Here is a 17680-nt window from a genome sequence, read left to right as displayed (position 1 = left end):
GTAACCCAGCGTCAGTGGAACTTCTGAGGACATCGTTATGCTGCAGTCAGGGGAATGAGACTGCCCTTAGTGCTGTGACTGAGGGCTTTCAAGGGAAAGCCACTTGGAGGAGAAGACGCTGGAAGTCCTTGGGAACCGGCAGAGAAAGGAGAGCACGTGGCCGTGTGGTGGGGGAGACACGGGACCCCAGGATTGCCAGATGCCAGCACCAGAGCGCTGCCCATCCTGGAGGGAGCCAGCTTCCAGCCCCAACACTGGCAGCCAAGAAATCCCTCTTGTCAAGACAACCCATGGCTGCTAGATGTCCCAGCAGTGGGGAAACTAAGGCAGGCACCCTCCACCTCCTGCCATCCTCAGCAGAGCCGGGCCACACGGATCCCTGCCCACCCCCAGGACCACCCATCAGGGTAGGTACAGAGGGCTCCCCGGGTGCCCCGGCCGAGGGTGTCCTCACCCAGGACCCCTAAACCACTGCCCATCTGGTCTCCTGCCACAAGGGTCCCCAGGTTGGGGCACTTACTTTCCAAGTACCTGAGGTTCTACTCCAGGACAAGTTATGACATTGTCTCCAGAAGAGCTTGCTGCTTTATCTAAAAGAGAAAACCCACAGCAGAAGGTCAGTGCACGTCCATCCATCCACCACCTCCTGCTGCCCTCGGCCAGACAAGTGGACCCTGGCAGGGGGCCAGCCTCTCCTTCAGCCATCGTCTACTCTGAGAAATTGTGGGATCCCTGGCACTGGGCAGCCGATGGTATTTAAAAGAAACAAGGCAGGCAGAGAGACGTTCTCAAGGCAGGAACGTTCTTGTGACTGGATGGGGAGGCAATCCCATAAAATAGAACCATGAACAAAATAAATGTCAGGGAGTGTGAAGTGCATGACAACAAAAACGGGGAAGGCACAGAGCACGGAAGTGAAGGGACATCCTCTCAGAATGGGTGGCCTGGATCATCTCTTACAGGTACAATTTCTCGTTTGGAGACATTACAATATTTGCAGATGAACTGACGTGATGTCCGGGATTTGCTTCAAATAAGCAGCAGCGGGGATACTGACGTCACCAGCTTGGCATGGGTGGGCCATTACTGACAGCAGGTGATGAGTATTTCAAGTTCATTCTACGATTCTCACAACTATTGTATGCTGTTGAAACTTCACTAAAAATCAGGCCTCTCCAAGGAGGCAGTGCTTGCTCTGAGCCCCAACAGGTGAGGAAGCCATCAGGGAGAGGTCTGAGGGAGGAATCTTCCAGGCTGTGGAGGGGCCTGTGCCAAGGTCCTGAGGTCAGAACTACTCGTGCTTGTGCAGGGAGGAAGGGAGTGAGCAGGACGGGCAGCATGGGCTTTATCCAAGGACAGCGAGTGTGCCAGGGCCTGACAGATCCCGGGGTGGTGTGGACTTGAAGGCAGCAGGACTTTTGGTGGCTGGATGCGGGGGAAGCAAAGAGGCACGAGGGGGCCATGAGCTTTGGAGGAGAGGACTGAGTGGCTAGGGGTGCCCTTTCCTGCAATGGGGAAGCCTGACATGGGAGGGGATTTTGGATGCTTTGGCTTTCCTTTAGCCTTTGGTTTCTGTGGGGTTTGGGACTGGGGCACAGGAGGCTGAGCGCAGGTCCACAGCTGTGGGAGCACCTCTCAGTCTGCAGCCTGAATGCTCACTGGCCCCTGGACTGGGGTGAAGAGCACTGCAAAGCCGCCCTCTGAGTGGGGCTTGGCCTCACAGTCATCCCCTAGGCTGGAGGAGCAGGACCTTTGCTTTCCAAGGCCCGGGCCCAGCTGCGCCCAGGAAGGAGGGTGAGCAGCGTCATCCACTGTCTCTCTGCAGGATGGAGGCTGGGTTTGCCACCACCTGCAGCCCATGAGGGCTGTGCTCAGAGCTGCTGGGAGTGCTGCCCTCTCCAGCAGAAGGACCCTGGAGGTGGCAGGCCAGCCCCCTCACAGGGGTGGCTCTTGTGGAATGTTTTCATTTCAACTAGGCTAGTTGAGTTCCAGGAAGATGGCATTGGAGTAGGCAGGCAGGGCTCAACTCTCTCACAAAAACAATGGAGAAAGGGCCAAAAGCTGTCCTAAGGACCTGCTTTGGGAGTCAACAGACCAGGACAGTGCTATGCAACTCCCAGGAGGGCAGGGAACAGAGAGATGAAGAACCCAAAACAACAAACCTGAGCTATCAAATGCCCACCATGGCTGGGAAGGGCTCCCCTCCCCCATCCCAAGATATTAAGCTGGGGTAAAAGCCTGGCTCACTGCAGCCCAGTGCGGGGGGAACAGATGTCCTCCTCCCTGCCAGCTGTTTCAAGGGAAAAGGGAAGGGGCATCAGAAGGCTTCTCTTCCATGAATTCAGCCAGCAAAGCCTGCTGTGAATTTCAGCTCTGACTGCACCACACAGGAAATTAGAGATTGAAAGAAACACTTCCACAGAAAGGTTTTCCAAGAAACACCATGTGCTGGCTGGTCTGGAAATTGCATGGACAAAAACTGCTTTAAGGACTCTCTTAACCCCAATTCCTGGGAGAAAATCTGCACACCATTAGTGAATCCCTGGCCCGGTTTTGATAACTTAAGCTGGGTAATTTTAAAGACTCAGAATAAGGTGAACCAAGTATCAAAGAAGAGCTGGGGTGGGGCGGGGGGGGGGGGGGAGGCAGCAAACAGGCAACAGAAGAAATTGGCTATCAGAGCAAATTGATTGACATATTCAGATGCCTAGACATGAGCAAAAAATTACAAGCCATATTAGGAAGCAGGAAGAGATGGCCCAGCCAAAGGAACCAACCAAATATCCTGAAGATATACAGGATTTAAGAAAATTAATGAATGATAATCATGCAACACTCCCAAATCACTTCAAAGAATTGAAAGAAAATATGACTACAGGGATAAAGAGTATTAAGAAGACACTGAGTAAGCATAAAGACCAATTTGAGACTGCAAAGAAAAGTAACAGAGCTTATGGGAATTAAAGACACAATGGATGAAATTAAAAATAGAAAGATGAAGAGGAAGACCCCACATTTGAGGAAGAAAATGAAGAAATTGGAGGAGGTGCAGAAGGTGGACAGGGTAATAGAAAGAGACTTTTTTTCTAAGGAACTACAGTGTATGATGTATGGATTTGGGGATGACCAGAATCCTTATACTGAGTCAGTGGATATTCTTGAAGACCTTGTCATAGAGGTCATCACTGAGATGACTCACAAGGCAATGTCAGTTGGAAGACAAGGTCGAGTACAAGTTGAAGATATCATCTTCTTGATTCGAAAGGACCCAAGGAAGTTTGCTAGGGCTAAAGACTTACTATGAATGAAGAATTGAAACAAGCTAGAAAAGCATTTGATCACACAAACTATGGATCTTGATCCTTTTTGTACTTCTTAAAGCTTCCTTATCTTCTGGGTCAAATATATATAGTAACTGCATATTTCCTATAGTAAGGTCCAGATATCTAACCATGAAAATGAAAGCTGGAGAAACATACAAGTTTCAGCCTTTATTTTCCTGTCTTCAATTTTAGAGCTTTTGAGTCTTTAATTGCCTGTCTTTATATTGTCATTGGGTTTTAATGATCATATATAAGTCAAGGTACCTTGCAATTCATGTAATTCCTTCTGACTTTTGACTAGATGATGAAGTAGTACTTATGTGTTAGGTGTCCTTTTTTGTCATTGTAGGCTATATTGTAGCTGTTTTATATGTGACAAGTAAATGGCACCTTTGATCCTGTGATAGCTGAGACATGTTTTTTATATTTTCTTAAGTTTCTAGACAAAACTCTGATATTACTAATGAAGTGAACTGGTTTGTGTTTCTCTTAAGTAGATGATGATATAGGAAAATACGGTATTTTTAGAGAATGCTTAAGTGTCTTAAGTGGTCATTTGTTTTAATTTTCTTCACATAGCAAGAGTGTTTTGTTTTTTGAGAAACTAAGTTTCATGTAAATGCCTCAGTGTTGGTAGGCTTTTTTAAATTTAAAATCTTTGGGTTTATACATTCTGTTTGTCAAGCTTTACAACTGAGTTTCCCAAGTCAGTTTAAATCTTCTAAAAAGAAATGCTTTCAGTAGCATGAATGGCATTGCTTAAAAAGCTGATGGCAGGATAAGCATTTGGGGTAGTGTTTTATTAATATATTTGTTAGTACTTGTTCATTGTGGAAATGTGTACTTGCCTAAAAGCATATGTGGCCACAGAAACCACTTGTAGTTCAGGATATACAGGTTGTGTGTGTATTTAACTATCTTGTATTAAATTATTATTGCACTTAGCTTAAAATGAGAGTTGAAATTGCATTTAAAGTGATCATTGAATGTAACTATCTGTGAAACTGAATGTTTTGTTTTGTGTGCTGCTTTTTCACATTATCTATAAATCAGTGCTTGGGGAAATTCTACTTTCTTAACCTATTCATACAAGGAATAAAGTATGAAAAATTAGAAAAAAATACATTAGAGGGAGGAGGTGCAAGATGGCAGCAGAGTAGGGTGCTCTGAGAGTTAGCTCATCCTACAAGGCAGTTGGTGATCTCCCAGAACTATGTAAAGCACCTGCTTAGGGGCCCTAGGAGACCAGATGAGCATCCTGCAACATCCTTGAAAGAATGGAAGGAGGAGACCTACCATCTGCAGAGAAGATTCATGAGTAGAGCACTCTACACTATGGAGGCCAGTGTCCATTCTCCACTGGTGGAGAAGCTGCCTCAAGGGCTATTCCATGGCTGGAGTTGGAAGCTCCATTTCCCAAAAATGGGGGAGGAAGAGATAGTTGGTCCCTGAATTCACGTAGTGATTAGTAAACATGGCTGGCTAAAATATAACCCTAAAAACAGTTAAAGTTTGAACCTGTTCAAGTTGGAAAGCACCCAGTAGCTGCCATTTTAACTCTGCAAAAGCAGATCTCAATACATTCAACAAGATAGAAATTATACAATGCACCTTCTCTGATCTTAATGGAATAAAGCTGAAAATCAGCAAGAGGTGGAAAAAGGGTACATTCACAAATATATGGAAATTAAACAACACACTCTTATATAATCAGTGGGCCAAAGAAGAAATTTCAATAGAAATCAATAAATATCTCAAAACAAAAGAAAACAAGAGCACAACATATCAGAACATATGAGAAGCAGTGAAGGCAGTGTTGAAAGGGAAATTGATGGCACTCAATGCTTATACTAAAAAAGAAGAAAGAGCTAAAATCAAGAAGAAAAAAACAACAGCAAATGAATCCCAAAGCAAGTAGAAGTAATGAAATAACAAATATCAGAAGAGAAATAAATGAAATGGAGAACAAAAAGCAATAGAGAAAATTAACAAAACTCATAATTGGTTCTTTGAGAAGATTAACAAAATCAACAAACCCTTAGCTAGACTGACAAGGAAAAAAAGAGTGAACATGCAAATAAATGAAATAAAAAATGAAAATGGGGACATTACTACTGATCCCACAGAAATAAAAGATATCATAAGAGGATACTATGAACAACTGTACACCAAAAAACTAGACAATGTAGATGAAATGGAAAAATTCCCAGGAATGTATGAACAACCTACACTGACCCTAGAAGATATAGAAGACCTTGACAAACCAATCACAGGTAAAGAGATTGAAACAGTCATCAAACAACTCCCAAAATGACAAGCCCAGGACCAGATGGTTTCACAGGTGAGTTCTACCAAGCATTCAAAGATGATTAATACAAATCTTACTCAAGCTCTTTCCAAAAAATGGAATAAGAAGGAACGCTACCAAACTCATTCTATGAAGCCAATATCACCCTAATACCAAAGCCAGATGTAGATATTACAAAAATTTTTTAAATTGCAGACCCATTTCCCTAATGAATACGGGTACAGAAATCCTCAACAAAATACTTGCTAATTGATTCCAACAACATATTTAAAAACTTATTCATCATGATAAAGTGGGTTTTATACCAGGGATGCAAGGGTGGTTCAGCACAAGAAAATCAATCACCATGCTATACCAATAAGCAACCCGCAATGCACAAAAACATCAGTGATGTTTCTATATGCTAATAATGTGCAGTCTGAGGAGGAAGTCAGGAAAAAAATTTCATTTACATTAGTGATTAAAAGAATCAGATATATAAAAATAATTTTAACCAAGGATGTAGAGCTCTTGCATTCAAAAAACTACAATGCATTGTCAGAAGAAATTTTTAAAAAGACCTAAATAAATGGTAGAATATTCCAAGCTCATATACTGGAAGACTAAATATCATTAAGACATCAATTCTACACAATTTGATATACAGTCAATGCAATCCCAATACAAATTTCACCAGCATTTCCCCCCCCCCTAATTATTCAGCTTTTCTTCACAGGAGTCCTAGACCACAGCAATGTATATATATAATATACAGCACTCCCACACATCCACCAGAAAACCTTTTCCCTTCCACAGTGATACGCTTATGCCCTATTCATATCATATTTACTTAAAGTGATGTACAGAGTCTGAGACATTAGCTTTCTAACAAGGTGACATCTGTGCTTACATTATGGTGCATACTTTAGGATACACAGTTCTTTACATTTTTAGTTATCCTATGTTTTACATTATGGTTTACATTATCAGTCTGTCATCTCCTATATGTTATGGTGTAATATTACATGTTTTATATCCATCCTTGTGTACTCTCAAGAAACTCCTCTCTTACCCCCCATTTACTTTGGTTCCACACATTTAACGTCCATTTTCCCTTCCACCTTGGTGCCCTCAGTGATAGCCAACCTCCGTTTCCTGAGGAGCCACTTCCAGAGATAGATGGAATAGTGTTCAGGGCCTAACTTGCTCAACTGCCCCAATGCCCTGGGAGCCACCCTTTCTCTTGAGGGATACAGTTCCCTCTATTGGATGGCATTAGTCCTCCCCAGGATGTGGGTCCACCCCCACTCTCACTACTTGGGTTTCTACCCCATGGTGTCACCCACTCTGGCAGAACACCAGCATTTTTTAAACATATGGAAAACACAATTATTGAATTTATTTGGTAGGGTAATGGGGTTCTGATTAGGCAGAAACATCTTGAAAAGGAAAAGCAAACCTGGAGGACCCTCTCTTCCAGATTTTAAATCACATTACATAGCTACAATGGTTAAAAAAAAAATAGCATGGTACTGGCATAAAGACAGACACATATACCAGTGAATCCAAACTGATGGTTTGGAAGTAGACCCTCATATCTATGGTCAAGTAATTTTTGGCAAGCCTATCCAACCCACCCAGCTGGGGCAGAGCAGTCTATTTAACAAATGGTGCTGGGAGAATTAGATATCCATAGTCAAAAGAAAGAAAAGGAACCCTTATCTCATGCCTTATACAAAAATTAACTCAAAATGGATTAAAGACCTAAATATAAATGCAAGAACCATAAGGCTCCTAAAAGAATATGTAGGAAAACATCTTCAAGACCTGGTGGTAGGTGGTAGATTCTTAAACCTTATACCAAAAGCATGAGCCACAAAAGAAAACACGGATATATGGGACCTCCTCAAACTCAAACACGTCTGTGATGCAAATGACTTCATCCCACTAAATGGGAGAAAATATTTGGAAGCCACATATCTGATAAGGGCTTGATTTCCATTCTAAATAAAAGAGAGCATACAACAACAATAAAAAAAACAAGCAATCCAACTTAACAATGGGCAAAAGATTTAGATGGACTTTTCTCCAAAGAGGAAATACAAATGGCCAAAAAGCACATGAAAAAAGTGTTCCATATCACTAGCTACTAGAGAAATGTAAATCAAAACGACAATGAGATCTCATCTTACACCACATAAAATCGCCATAATTTAAAAAACAAAACAAAACAAGTGCTGCAGAAGATGTGGAGAAATAGGAACACTCCTTCACTGTTGGTGGGGTTGTAAATGGTGCAGCCTCTGTGGAAGACAGTTTGGCTCTTCCTCAGGAAGTTACATATAGAACCTCCATATGATCCAGTAATTCCTTTACTAGGAATATATCCAGAAGAACTGAAGTCTGTGGCACAAACAGAAGAACACGTGGCACACCGGTGTTCATAGCAGCATTATTCACAATTGCCAAAAGATGGAAATAACCCAAGTTTCCAACAGCCAATGAATGGCAAACAAAATGTGGTATATACATATGATGGAATACTACGCTGCATTAAGAAGAAATGAAATTGGGACACCAATGATAATATGGATGAATCTTGAAGACATTATGCTAAGTGAAGTAAGCCAGACACAAATGGACAAATCTTGCATGGTCTCACTAATATGAATGAAATATGAAGAATAAATTCATGGAGTTAAACCCTAGAGGACAGGTTATCAGGAGTTATGAGGAGGTCTGAGAAGGAGTACTGATGCTTAACGTATGTAGAATTTTTAATTAACTTGACCGTTAAAGCATGGAAATGGACAGAGTTGATGGTAACATATTATAGTGAATAACAGCTGGTTTATAAATGGGAATGTGGCTGGAAAGGGTGATCCAGGGATGTAAATGCCAACTGAAAGAAAGCTAGAGCTTAATCTAGGGACTAAATAACACAGTGAACCCAGAGGTGGAAGAGAATTGTGGTTGATGGTACAGATGAAAGAGTGTCCTTCTGTGAGCAAGAACAGATGTACATCACTATTACAGGGTGGTGGAAATGTGGAGAAGCATGGAATAAATACAACTGCTGTGACCTATGGACTGTGGTTAGCAGGAATAATGTAATATTCTTGCATCTATGCCAAAGATTACTATGTTGATCATGAAGGAATATGGAAAAAGTGTGCCAAATGTACACTATGGACCATAGTTGGTGGTAATGGTCTAATTATATTTTCTCATAATCTGTAACAAATGTTTCACTATGGTGTGGTGTGTTGGTGAAGGGTGAAGGGCTGTTGTACAGCAATTTTACACATATGCATGATTGTTTTATAGGTGCACAACTCCTGTAATAAATATATATTAAAAAATAATAAATCATAGGGGGAAGTGGCTGTGGCGCAATAGTTGGGCTCCCATCTACCATATGGGAGGCCCTGGGTTTGCATCCTGGGGCCTCCTTGTGAAGGCAGTCTCGCCTGCATGCTGCGGAGCACCACCCAGCCTGCAAGCAGTGTGGAGAGCTGACTCAGCAAGATGACACAACAAAAAAATAAAGGAAGACAAAAACACAGAAGAACGTGCAGCAAATGGACACAGAGAGCAGACAGCAAGCAATCCACAAGGGGGGAGGGGAAATAAAATAAATACATACAAACACAGAAGAATGTGCAGCATACAGACACAGAGAGCAGACAGTATGCAAAAGCCATAAGGGGGGGGGATAAAAATAAAATAAAATAACAGACAAAAGCAGTTTATCAAATAATAATAATAATAATAATAATAAGGTGGGTTTGGGGGGAAATACACCAAATATAAGATACAGACTATGGTTAGTAGTAATATTTTGATGATACTCTCATAATTTGTAACAAATATTTCAGAAAAATGCAAGATGTGGGGTGGGGTGATATATGGGGTGGGGTGATATATGGGACTCTGTATAATGTCATACATGTTTGTTTTGTAAGTTCACAACTTTTACTACACACTGTTTATGTGTGTTCATGTATGAATGATATACACCAATACAACTGATAAATAAATAATTATAACAATAATAATAAATAATATTTTAAAAAATACATTAGAACTTCCAGAAAGATGGCTGACTAAAAACACACTGGACTCTCTTCTTTCCTTAAAAAATATCTAGACGGCAGACATAAACAGCTTGGGAAAATAATCTTCTAGGGTTTAGGACACCAGGGGATGACTGGACACTTCCCAGAAGAGAAAGGGGCAAGGGAAAATAATTGTGTCTACAAAACTATGCATTAAAAGCCATAGCTGCAAATGCCAGCACCTTCCCCCACAATATAAAAGCTTTTGAATTCTCAGGCCTCTGGATTGATGGCTACAAATGGGGCCCTAGGGATCTACCTCCCCAGAAAAAGTGAGAGAGAAGGACACAGCCTAAGGCTGACCCAGCTTTTGACCCACAAATTTGGTCTGCTGTGTCCCATGGGTCCTTCCAAACCAGATGGGGCAACACCATTGTTTGTCTTAAGAGCTAGCAAGAGATTAAAGAGATCCAACTCTCTCAATCTCCCTCTCTACTGACCAGGACTGGTTTTTGAGGTCACAAAGGGGAGAGAAATTACTTCCCACCTGGGAAATGAGAGGGGGCAGCCAGCAAAGTTTGGAGAACTGCCCCTGAGAAAGTGTCAATTACAAAGCTATTAGCCTCCAGACAGGAAACTTTGTCACAATGATCCAGTCAATGTTGCAGCAACACACTTCAACTGGACATTGAAAGAGGGTTACCAAAGATCACCATCTGCTGGGTGACCAAGTATTTGCATGTGAGAAAATTAAAATTAAATAAGAAAGAGGCTTTTTCTGGCCTTTGCAATCTCCCTCCACAAAGCCCTAGGAAGCAGGTCTGCTCCCCATTACTGGGTTCATAGCCCAATTTGATCAACTAACCAGGACAATCCCAGAGACTCAGAACAGATTGAACCAAAAATCAAAGAATAGCAGTAACACATAGCCTCTTGCCACTAAGGCCCTATGAAAGAGGAAAAAAATTTAGCATCTGAGTAAACTCACCACCCTAATCAGATGCCTGGATATCAAAAATTACAAGCCATAGTAAGAAAATGTTAGAAATGGCCCAAGAAAATGAATATATCAAAACTTCAGAAGAGATAGAAGATTTGAGACAATTAATCAATGTGATGAACACAAATTTCCAAAATCAAATTAATGACTTGAAAGACAAGGCATCCAAAGACATAAAGAATATTGAGAAAACACTAATTAGTGGCCGCCAGAGTTTCTGAAGGGACAGAGAGGGAAAATAGGTGCAATACCGGGTATTTTCAGGACATTGTAATTGTTCTGCATGACACTGCAGTGATTGGTATAGGCCATTATATATTTTGTCATAACCTATAAGATTGTGTAGGACAGAGGTTAAAAACTATAATGTAAATATAATCCACGGGTAGTAGCAATGCTTCAGTATGTGTTCTTCAATTGTAACGAATGTACCACACTAATGAAAGATGTTGTTAAGGTGGGAAAATGTGGACGGGGGAGAGGATGGAACATATGGGAATTCCCTATAATTTTTATGTGACATTTATGTAATCCAATGCTTCTTTAAAAATAAAAATAATATTACAATAGAAGATACTGAGCTAACACAAAGAAGAATTTAAAAACCTGAACAGAAATGTAACAGAGCTCATGGGAATGAAAGACACAATAGGTAAGATCAAAACCACATTAGAGGCATACAACAGTAGATTCAAAATGACTGGAGAAAGAATAAGTCATATAGAAGACAGAATGCTGAAACTGAAGAGAAAAAAGAAGAAAGAAAGAAAAGAATGGAAAAAATAGAGCAGGGGTTTGGAGTTGAATGATAACATGAAATGCAACAAAATACGTGTCAAGGGAATTCCAGAAGGAGAAAAGAAGGGAAAAGGGGCTGAAAGAATATTTGAGGATATAATAGCTGAAAATTTCCCAACTCACACAAAAGAAATGAACTTACATGTCCAAGAAGCTCAGTGTATCTCAATCAGAATAAATCTGAATAGACCCACTGCAAGAGTCATACTACTCAGAATGTCAAATGTCAAAGATACAGAGAAAATTCTGAGAGCAGCAAGGGAGAAGCAAATCATCACATACAAGGAACACCCAGTAAGACTTAGTGCAGACTTCTCATCAGAAACCATGGAGGCAAGAAGACAGCAGTATGATATGATACAAATAGGATATTGAAAGAGAAAAACTGCCAGCTGAGAATCCTTTATGCAGCAAAATTGTCCCTCAAATATGAAAGCCAGTGTAAAACATTCACAAACAAATAGAAACTAAGATAACTTATTAAAAAAACAAAAAGGATCTACCTTTGCAGAAAATATTAAAGGAAGAGTTACAGCCTGAAAGGAAAAGATAGGAGAGAGAGGTTTGGAAAACAGGATAGAAGAAGGAATAGCAGAAAGGATAACCAAAAGAGTAAAAAGACAGATGAAAACAAATCTTTGATACATGAAAACCAAAGAATAAAATGCTATAAGTAAATAATGTACGTACAGTAGCATTATTGAATGTGAATGGATTAAACTCCCCAGTCAAAAGATATAGGCTGACAGAATGGATTTTTAAAAAAGAACCATCCATATATTGCTTACTAGAGTTTCACCTTAGACCCAGGGATACAAACCAGCTGAAAGTGAAAGGTTGGAAAAAGATGCTTCACACAAACAGTAACCAAAAAAAGAGCAGAGGTAGCTATATTGGACAAAACTGACTTGAATTGCAAAAAAAAGTTATAAGAGATAGAGAAGACCATTATATATTAATATAAGGAACAATCCACCAGGAAGAAATAACAGTCATAAATGTCTATGCACCTAGCCAGGGTGCCCCAAAATACATGAGGCAAACTCTGACAAAACTAAAGGGAGAAATAGACACCTCTACCATAACAGTTGGAGACTTTGGCACACTAGTCATATCATTAGATAGAACAGTTAGAAGATCAACAAGGAAACAGAGAACTTGAACAATACGTGTTAGGCCTAACAGACATATGCAGAATGTTGCACCCAAACTCAGTGGGTTATAATTCTTCCCAAGTGCACGTGGATCTTTCTCCAGGATAGACCACATGGTAGATCACAATACATTTCTCAAAAAATACAAAGAGACTGAAATTATACAAAGCACCTTCTCAGATCATAATGGAATGAAACTTCAAATCAATAATAGACAGGAACTAGGTAAATTCACAAATGTGTGGAAGCTAAGCAACACACTCCTAAATATTCAATGAGACAAAGAAGAAATTGCGGGAAGCAGACATGGCTCAACCAATAAAGTGTCTGGCTACCATATGGGAGTGTCCGGGGTTCGATACCCAGGGCCTCCTGACACATGCGGTGAGCTGGCCCATGCACAGAGCTGCTGCACACAAGGAGTGCCACGCCATGCAGGGCGGCCCTGCATGGGGGTGCCCCATGCACAAGGAGAGCCACCCTGCATGAAAAAAGCACAGCCCACCCAGTAGTGGCACCGCACACAAGGAGAGTTGATGCAGTAAAATGACATAACAAAAAAGAGATGCAGTTTCCAGGTGCCACCGAGGGTGCCAGTGGACACAGAGAGCAGACGGGGGTGAAGAAGGGGAGAGACATAAATAAAATAAATCTTAAAAAGAAAAGAGTCCTTTAAAAAAAAGAAGAAATTGCAAGTGAAGTCAGTAAACATATTGAGACAAAGGAAAATGAGAACACAACTTATCAAAAGTTATGCGATACATTGAAGACAGTCTGGAGAGGGGAAATTTATAGCCCTAAACACCCATATTAAAAAGAAGAAAGAGCAAAAGTCAGAACAGGCTGAACTGGAGAAACTAGAAAAAGAACATCAAACCACTCCCAAAGCAAACAGAAGGAAGGGAATAATAAAGATTAGAGCAGAAATAAATGAAATTGAGAATTAAAAAATAGAGAAAATCAACAAAACGAAAAGCTGGTTCTTTGAGATCAATAAAACGGACAAACCCCTAGCTAGACTAACAAAGAAGAGAGAAGATGCAAATAAACAAAACCAGAAAGGAAAGAGATGCAGCTATGACCCTGCAGAAATAAAAAAGATTATAAGAGAATATAGTATGCGAACAAACTAGACAACCTCGATGAAATGGACAAATTCCTAGAGATCTACAAACAACCTACACTGAAGCTACGAGAAATACAAGAACTTAAATCACATTTGAAGATATTGAATCAGTCATCAAAAAACTCCTAACGAAGAAAAGTCCAGGACTAGATAACTTCACAGGTGAATTCTACCAAGCATTTTGAGAAGAACGAACACCAATCCTGTTTAAATTCTTCCAAAAAATTGAAGAGAAGGGAAAATTACTCAACATATTTTATGAAGCCAGCATCATCCCAATAACAAAACCAGATAAAGACACTGCAAGAAAAGAAAATTACAGACCAATCTCTAATCAATATAGATGCAAAAAGTTCTCAACAAAATACTTGCCAATAGAATCTAATATATCAAAAGACTTAAAGATCATAACCAAGTGGGATTTATTACTAGTATGCAAGGGCGGTTCAACATAAGAAATCAATCAATGTAATACACATTAAGAAATTGAAAGGAAAAAAAACACATGATCATCTCAATTAATGCAGAAAAGGCATTCGACAAAATCCAGTATCCTTTCTGGATTTAAAAAAACACTTTGAAAGTTAAGAGTAAAAGGAAAATCCCTCAAAAGGCATATATGAAAAACTCACAGTCAACATGGTACTTAACTGGGAAAGTTTGAAAGCTTTCCCTCCAAGATCAAGAATAAGACAAGGATGCCCACTGTCACCATTGTTATTCAACATTGTGCCAGAGTTCTAGCCAAAGCCATTAGACAAGAGAAGTAAAAAAAAAAAAAAAAAGACATCCAAAAGGGAAAGAGGAAGTAAAACCCTCACTCTTTGTGATGACATGATACTATATTTAGAAAATTCTGAAATGTCTATGACAAAGTTACTTGAAACAATAAATGAGTTCAGCAAAGTAGCAGGATATAAGATCAACATGCAAAAATCAATAATGTTTCTGTACACTAATATTAAATAATCCAAAGAGGAAATCAGGGGGGAAATTACATTTACAATAGCAAGAAAAAGATTCTAATACCTAGGAATCAATTTAACCAAAGACGTACAGGAATTACATGCAGAGAACTACAAAATAATGTTAAAAGAAATCAATGAGGAACTAAACAAATTGGGTTTGATTTCCAGTGCTTCCTAAGGAAGACACCACAGAGAGCTGATGCTGCAACAAGCAGGCACCGCAAGAGCAGATGCAACCGCTCTAACAAGCAGATACTGCAACCGCTGCAACAAGCAGACTGCCACAATCAGCAGACACCGTAATCAGCAGAAGTCTCAACCACCACAATGAGCAGACACCACAGCCAGCAGGGAGTGGATGTGTTTCAGGGCTTTGGACACTTGCTTCCCACATGGGAGGTCCTGGGTTCAGTTCCTGGTGCCTCCTAGAGAAGATGAGCAGACACAGCAAGCACAACGAGCAGACAGACAAGGGAGCCATCTGGGAGCAAGTTAAAAACAAACAAACAAACAAACAAATAAATAAATCTTTATTTTAAAAAATAAGATTATATGCCATGATCAAGTGGGTTTTATCCCAGGTATGCAAGGGTGAGTCAACACAAGAAAATTAGTGTAATAAACCACATTGATAAATTGAAGAAGAAAAATTACACGATCCCTTTGAATGATGCAGAAAAGGCATTTGAAAAAATATAGCACATTTTCTTGATAGAAAATACTCCAAATGATAGGAATAGAAGAAAGCTTTCTCAAAATGGTAAAACACATAAGTGAAAAAACTAGTTAGCATTGTATTCAACGATGAAAGATTGAAAGCTTTCCTGCCGAGATCACTGACAAGACAAGGATGCGCACTGCCATCACTGTTATTCAACATTGAGCTAGAAGTTCTATCTAGAACAATTAGGCTAGATAAAGGAATAAAAGGCACCCAAATAGGAAAGGAAGAAGTAAAACTTTCACTATTTGCTGATGATATGATCCTATTTCCAGAAATTCCTGGAAATTCCACAGCACAGCTATTAGAACTAAAACACAAGTTCAGCAAAGTGGCAGGACACAAGATTAATACCCAAAAGTCAATAGCGTTTCTATACACTACTGATGTGAAATCTGAGGAGGAAATGAGAAAACAAATTCCATATTTGCAACTGAAAGAATCAAATATTTGGGAATAAACTTAACCAAGGACATAAAGGACCTATATTCAAAAGACTAGAATATTGCTACAAGAAACCAAAGAAGACTTCAATAAATGTAAGGACATTCTGTGTTCCTGGATTGGAAGACTAAATATCGTTAGGATGTCAATTCTACCCAAACTGATTTACAGATTCAACACTACATTAAAAATCCTGGCACCCTTTTTATCTTCTCAGAAATGGAAAAGCCAATTATCAAATTTATTTGGAGGAGTAAGGGGCCCTCAGTAACCAAAACTGTCTTTAAAAAGAAGAGCAAAATTGGAGGACTCTCACTTCCTGACTTGAAGTATACACTTAGCTACATCACTAAAAACATGGTACTGGCATAAAGACAGACAGATTGACCAATGAATCAAAAACTCAGAAATAGATCCTCATGTCTACAGGCAAGGGGCTTTTGACAAGCACTCAAGTCCTCCCAGCTGAGCCAGAACAGTCTCTTTAATAAATGGTGCTGGAAGAACTGGATATCCATATCCAAAAGAAAGAAAGAGGATCTCTATCTCACACCTTATTTTTAAAAATTAAATCAAAATGGATCAAGGACATAAATATAAAAGTGAGAACCATAAAACTCCCAAAATAAAATGTTCTGGAATTTGATAGTGGTGATGGATGCACAACTCTGTGAATGTACTAAAAATCGCTGAATTGTACCTTTTTTAACATTTAACTTTATGGAATGTGAATTATGTCTCAATGAAGCTGTAAGAAAATCTTTGTCAGTAAAGTTAATGATGTCCCATTGTTAAAATTAATAAATAAAGAAAGAAAGACAGAAAAAAGAAAATGTAGGAACGCATCTACAAGATATTGTGATAGGCTGTATTTTCATAAACTTTACACCAAAAGCATGACCAACAAAAGAAAATAAAGATAAATGGGACCTCCTCAAAATTAAACACTTTTGTACCTCAAAGGATTTTGTCCAAAGGGTAAAAAGGCAGCTGACTCAATGGTAGAAAATAGTTGGCAATCACATATCTGATAAAGATTTAATATACATGCTATATAAAGAGATCATATAACTCAGCAATAGAAAGGCAAACTACCCAATGAAAAAATGGACAAAAGACTTGAAAAGACAATTGTCCAAAGAAGAAATAAAAATGGCAAAGAAACATGAAAAAATGTTATACAGCACTAGTGATTAAGGTAATGTAAATCAAAACTACAATGAAATATCATTTCATACCTGTTACACTGGCCGTTATTAAAAAGTCTGAAAATTGGAAGAGTTGGAGAGGATGCAGAGAGATAGGAATGCTTATTCACTGTTGGTGGAGATGTAGAATGGTATAGCCACTGTGGAGGACTGTTTGGCAGTTTCTAAAGAAGTCAAATATAGATTTGCCATGTGACCTGGCAATACCACTAGTGGGTGTATACCCAGAAGAACTGAGAGCAGTGACAAGAATAGATGGATGTTCATAGCATTATTCATGATGGCCAAAAGCTGGAAACAACCCCGGTGTCCATCAACTGATGAATGGATTAACAACTTGTGGTGTGTACACATGATGGAATATTAAGCAGCTTTAAGAAGAAATGAAGTCATGAAGCATGTGACAACATGGAAGAACCTGGAGGACCTTATGATGAGTGAAGTAAACCAGACACAAAAGGACAAATACTGTATGGCTGCACTATTATGAACAAAATGTATTATGTAAACTCATGGAGTTAATAATTTAAATATAGGTCACCAGAAAATAGAATGAGGTTAGAGAATAGAGAGCTGAGGGTTAATTTGTACAG

The 17680-nt window shown here is 39.6% G+C and overlaps 1 long non-coding RNA gene across 1 annotated transcript in view; it reads right to left on the bottom strand.

Annotated features, from left to right (window-relative positions):
- Positions 1-564: 564 nt before the first annotated feature.
- Positions 565-17680, bottom strand: part of LOC131279029 (uncharacterized) — a 28175-nt gene continuing 11059 nt past the window's right edge. The window contains exon 4 of the long non-coding RNA XR_009186371.1: positions 565-590. This is a non-coding gene — a long non-coding RNA (uncharacterized lncRNA). The remainder of the gene's footprint in view (positions 591-17680) is intronic.

The sequence above is a fragment of the Dasypus novemcinctus genome, chromosome 6 (assembly GCF_030445035.2).
Source record: "Dasypus novemcinctus isolate mDasNov1 chromosome 6, mDasNov1.1.hap2, whole genome shotgun sequence".
In the NCBI taxonomy this organism is placed as follows: domain Eukaryota; kingdom Metazoa; phylum Chordata; class Mammalia; order Cingulata; family Dasypodidae; genus Dasypus; species Dasypus novemcinctus.
This window is presented reverse-complemented; position numbering and strand designations above follow the sequence as displayed.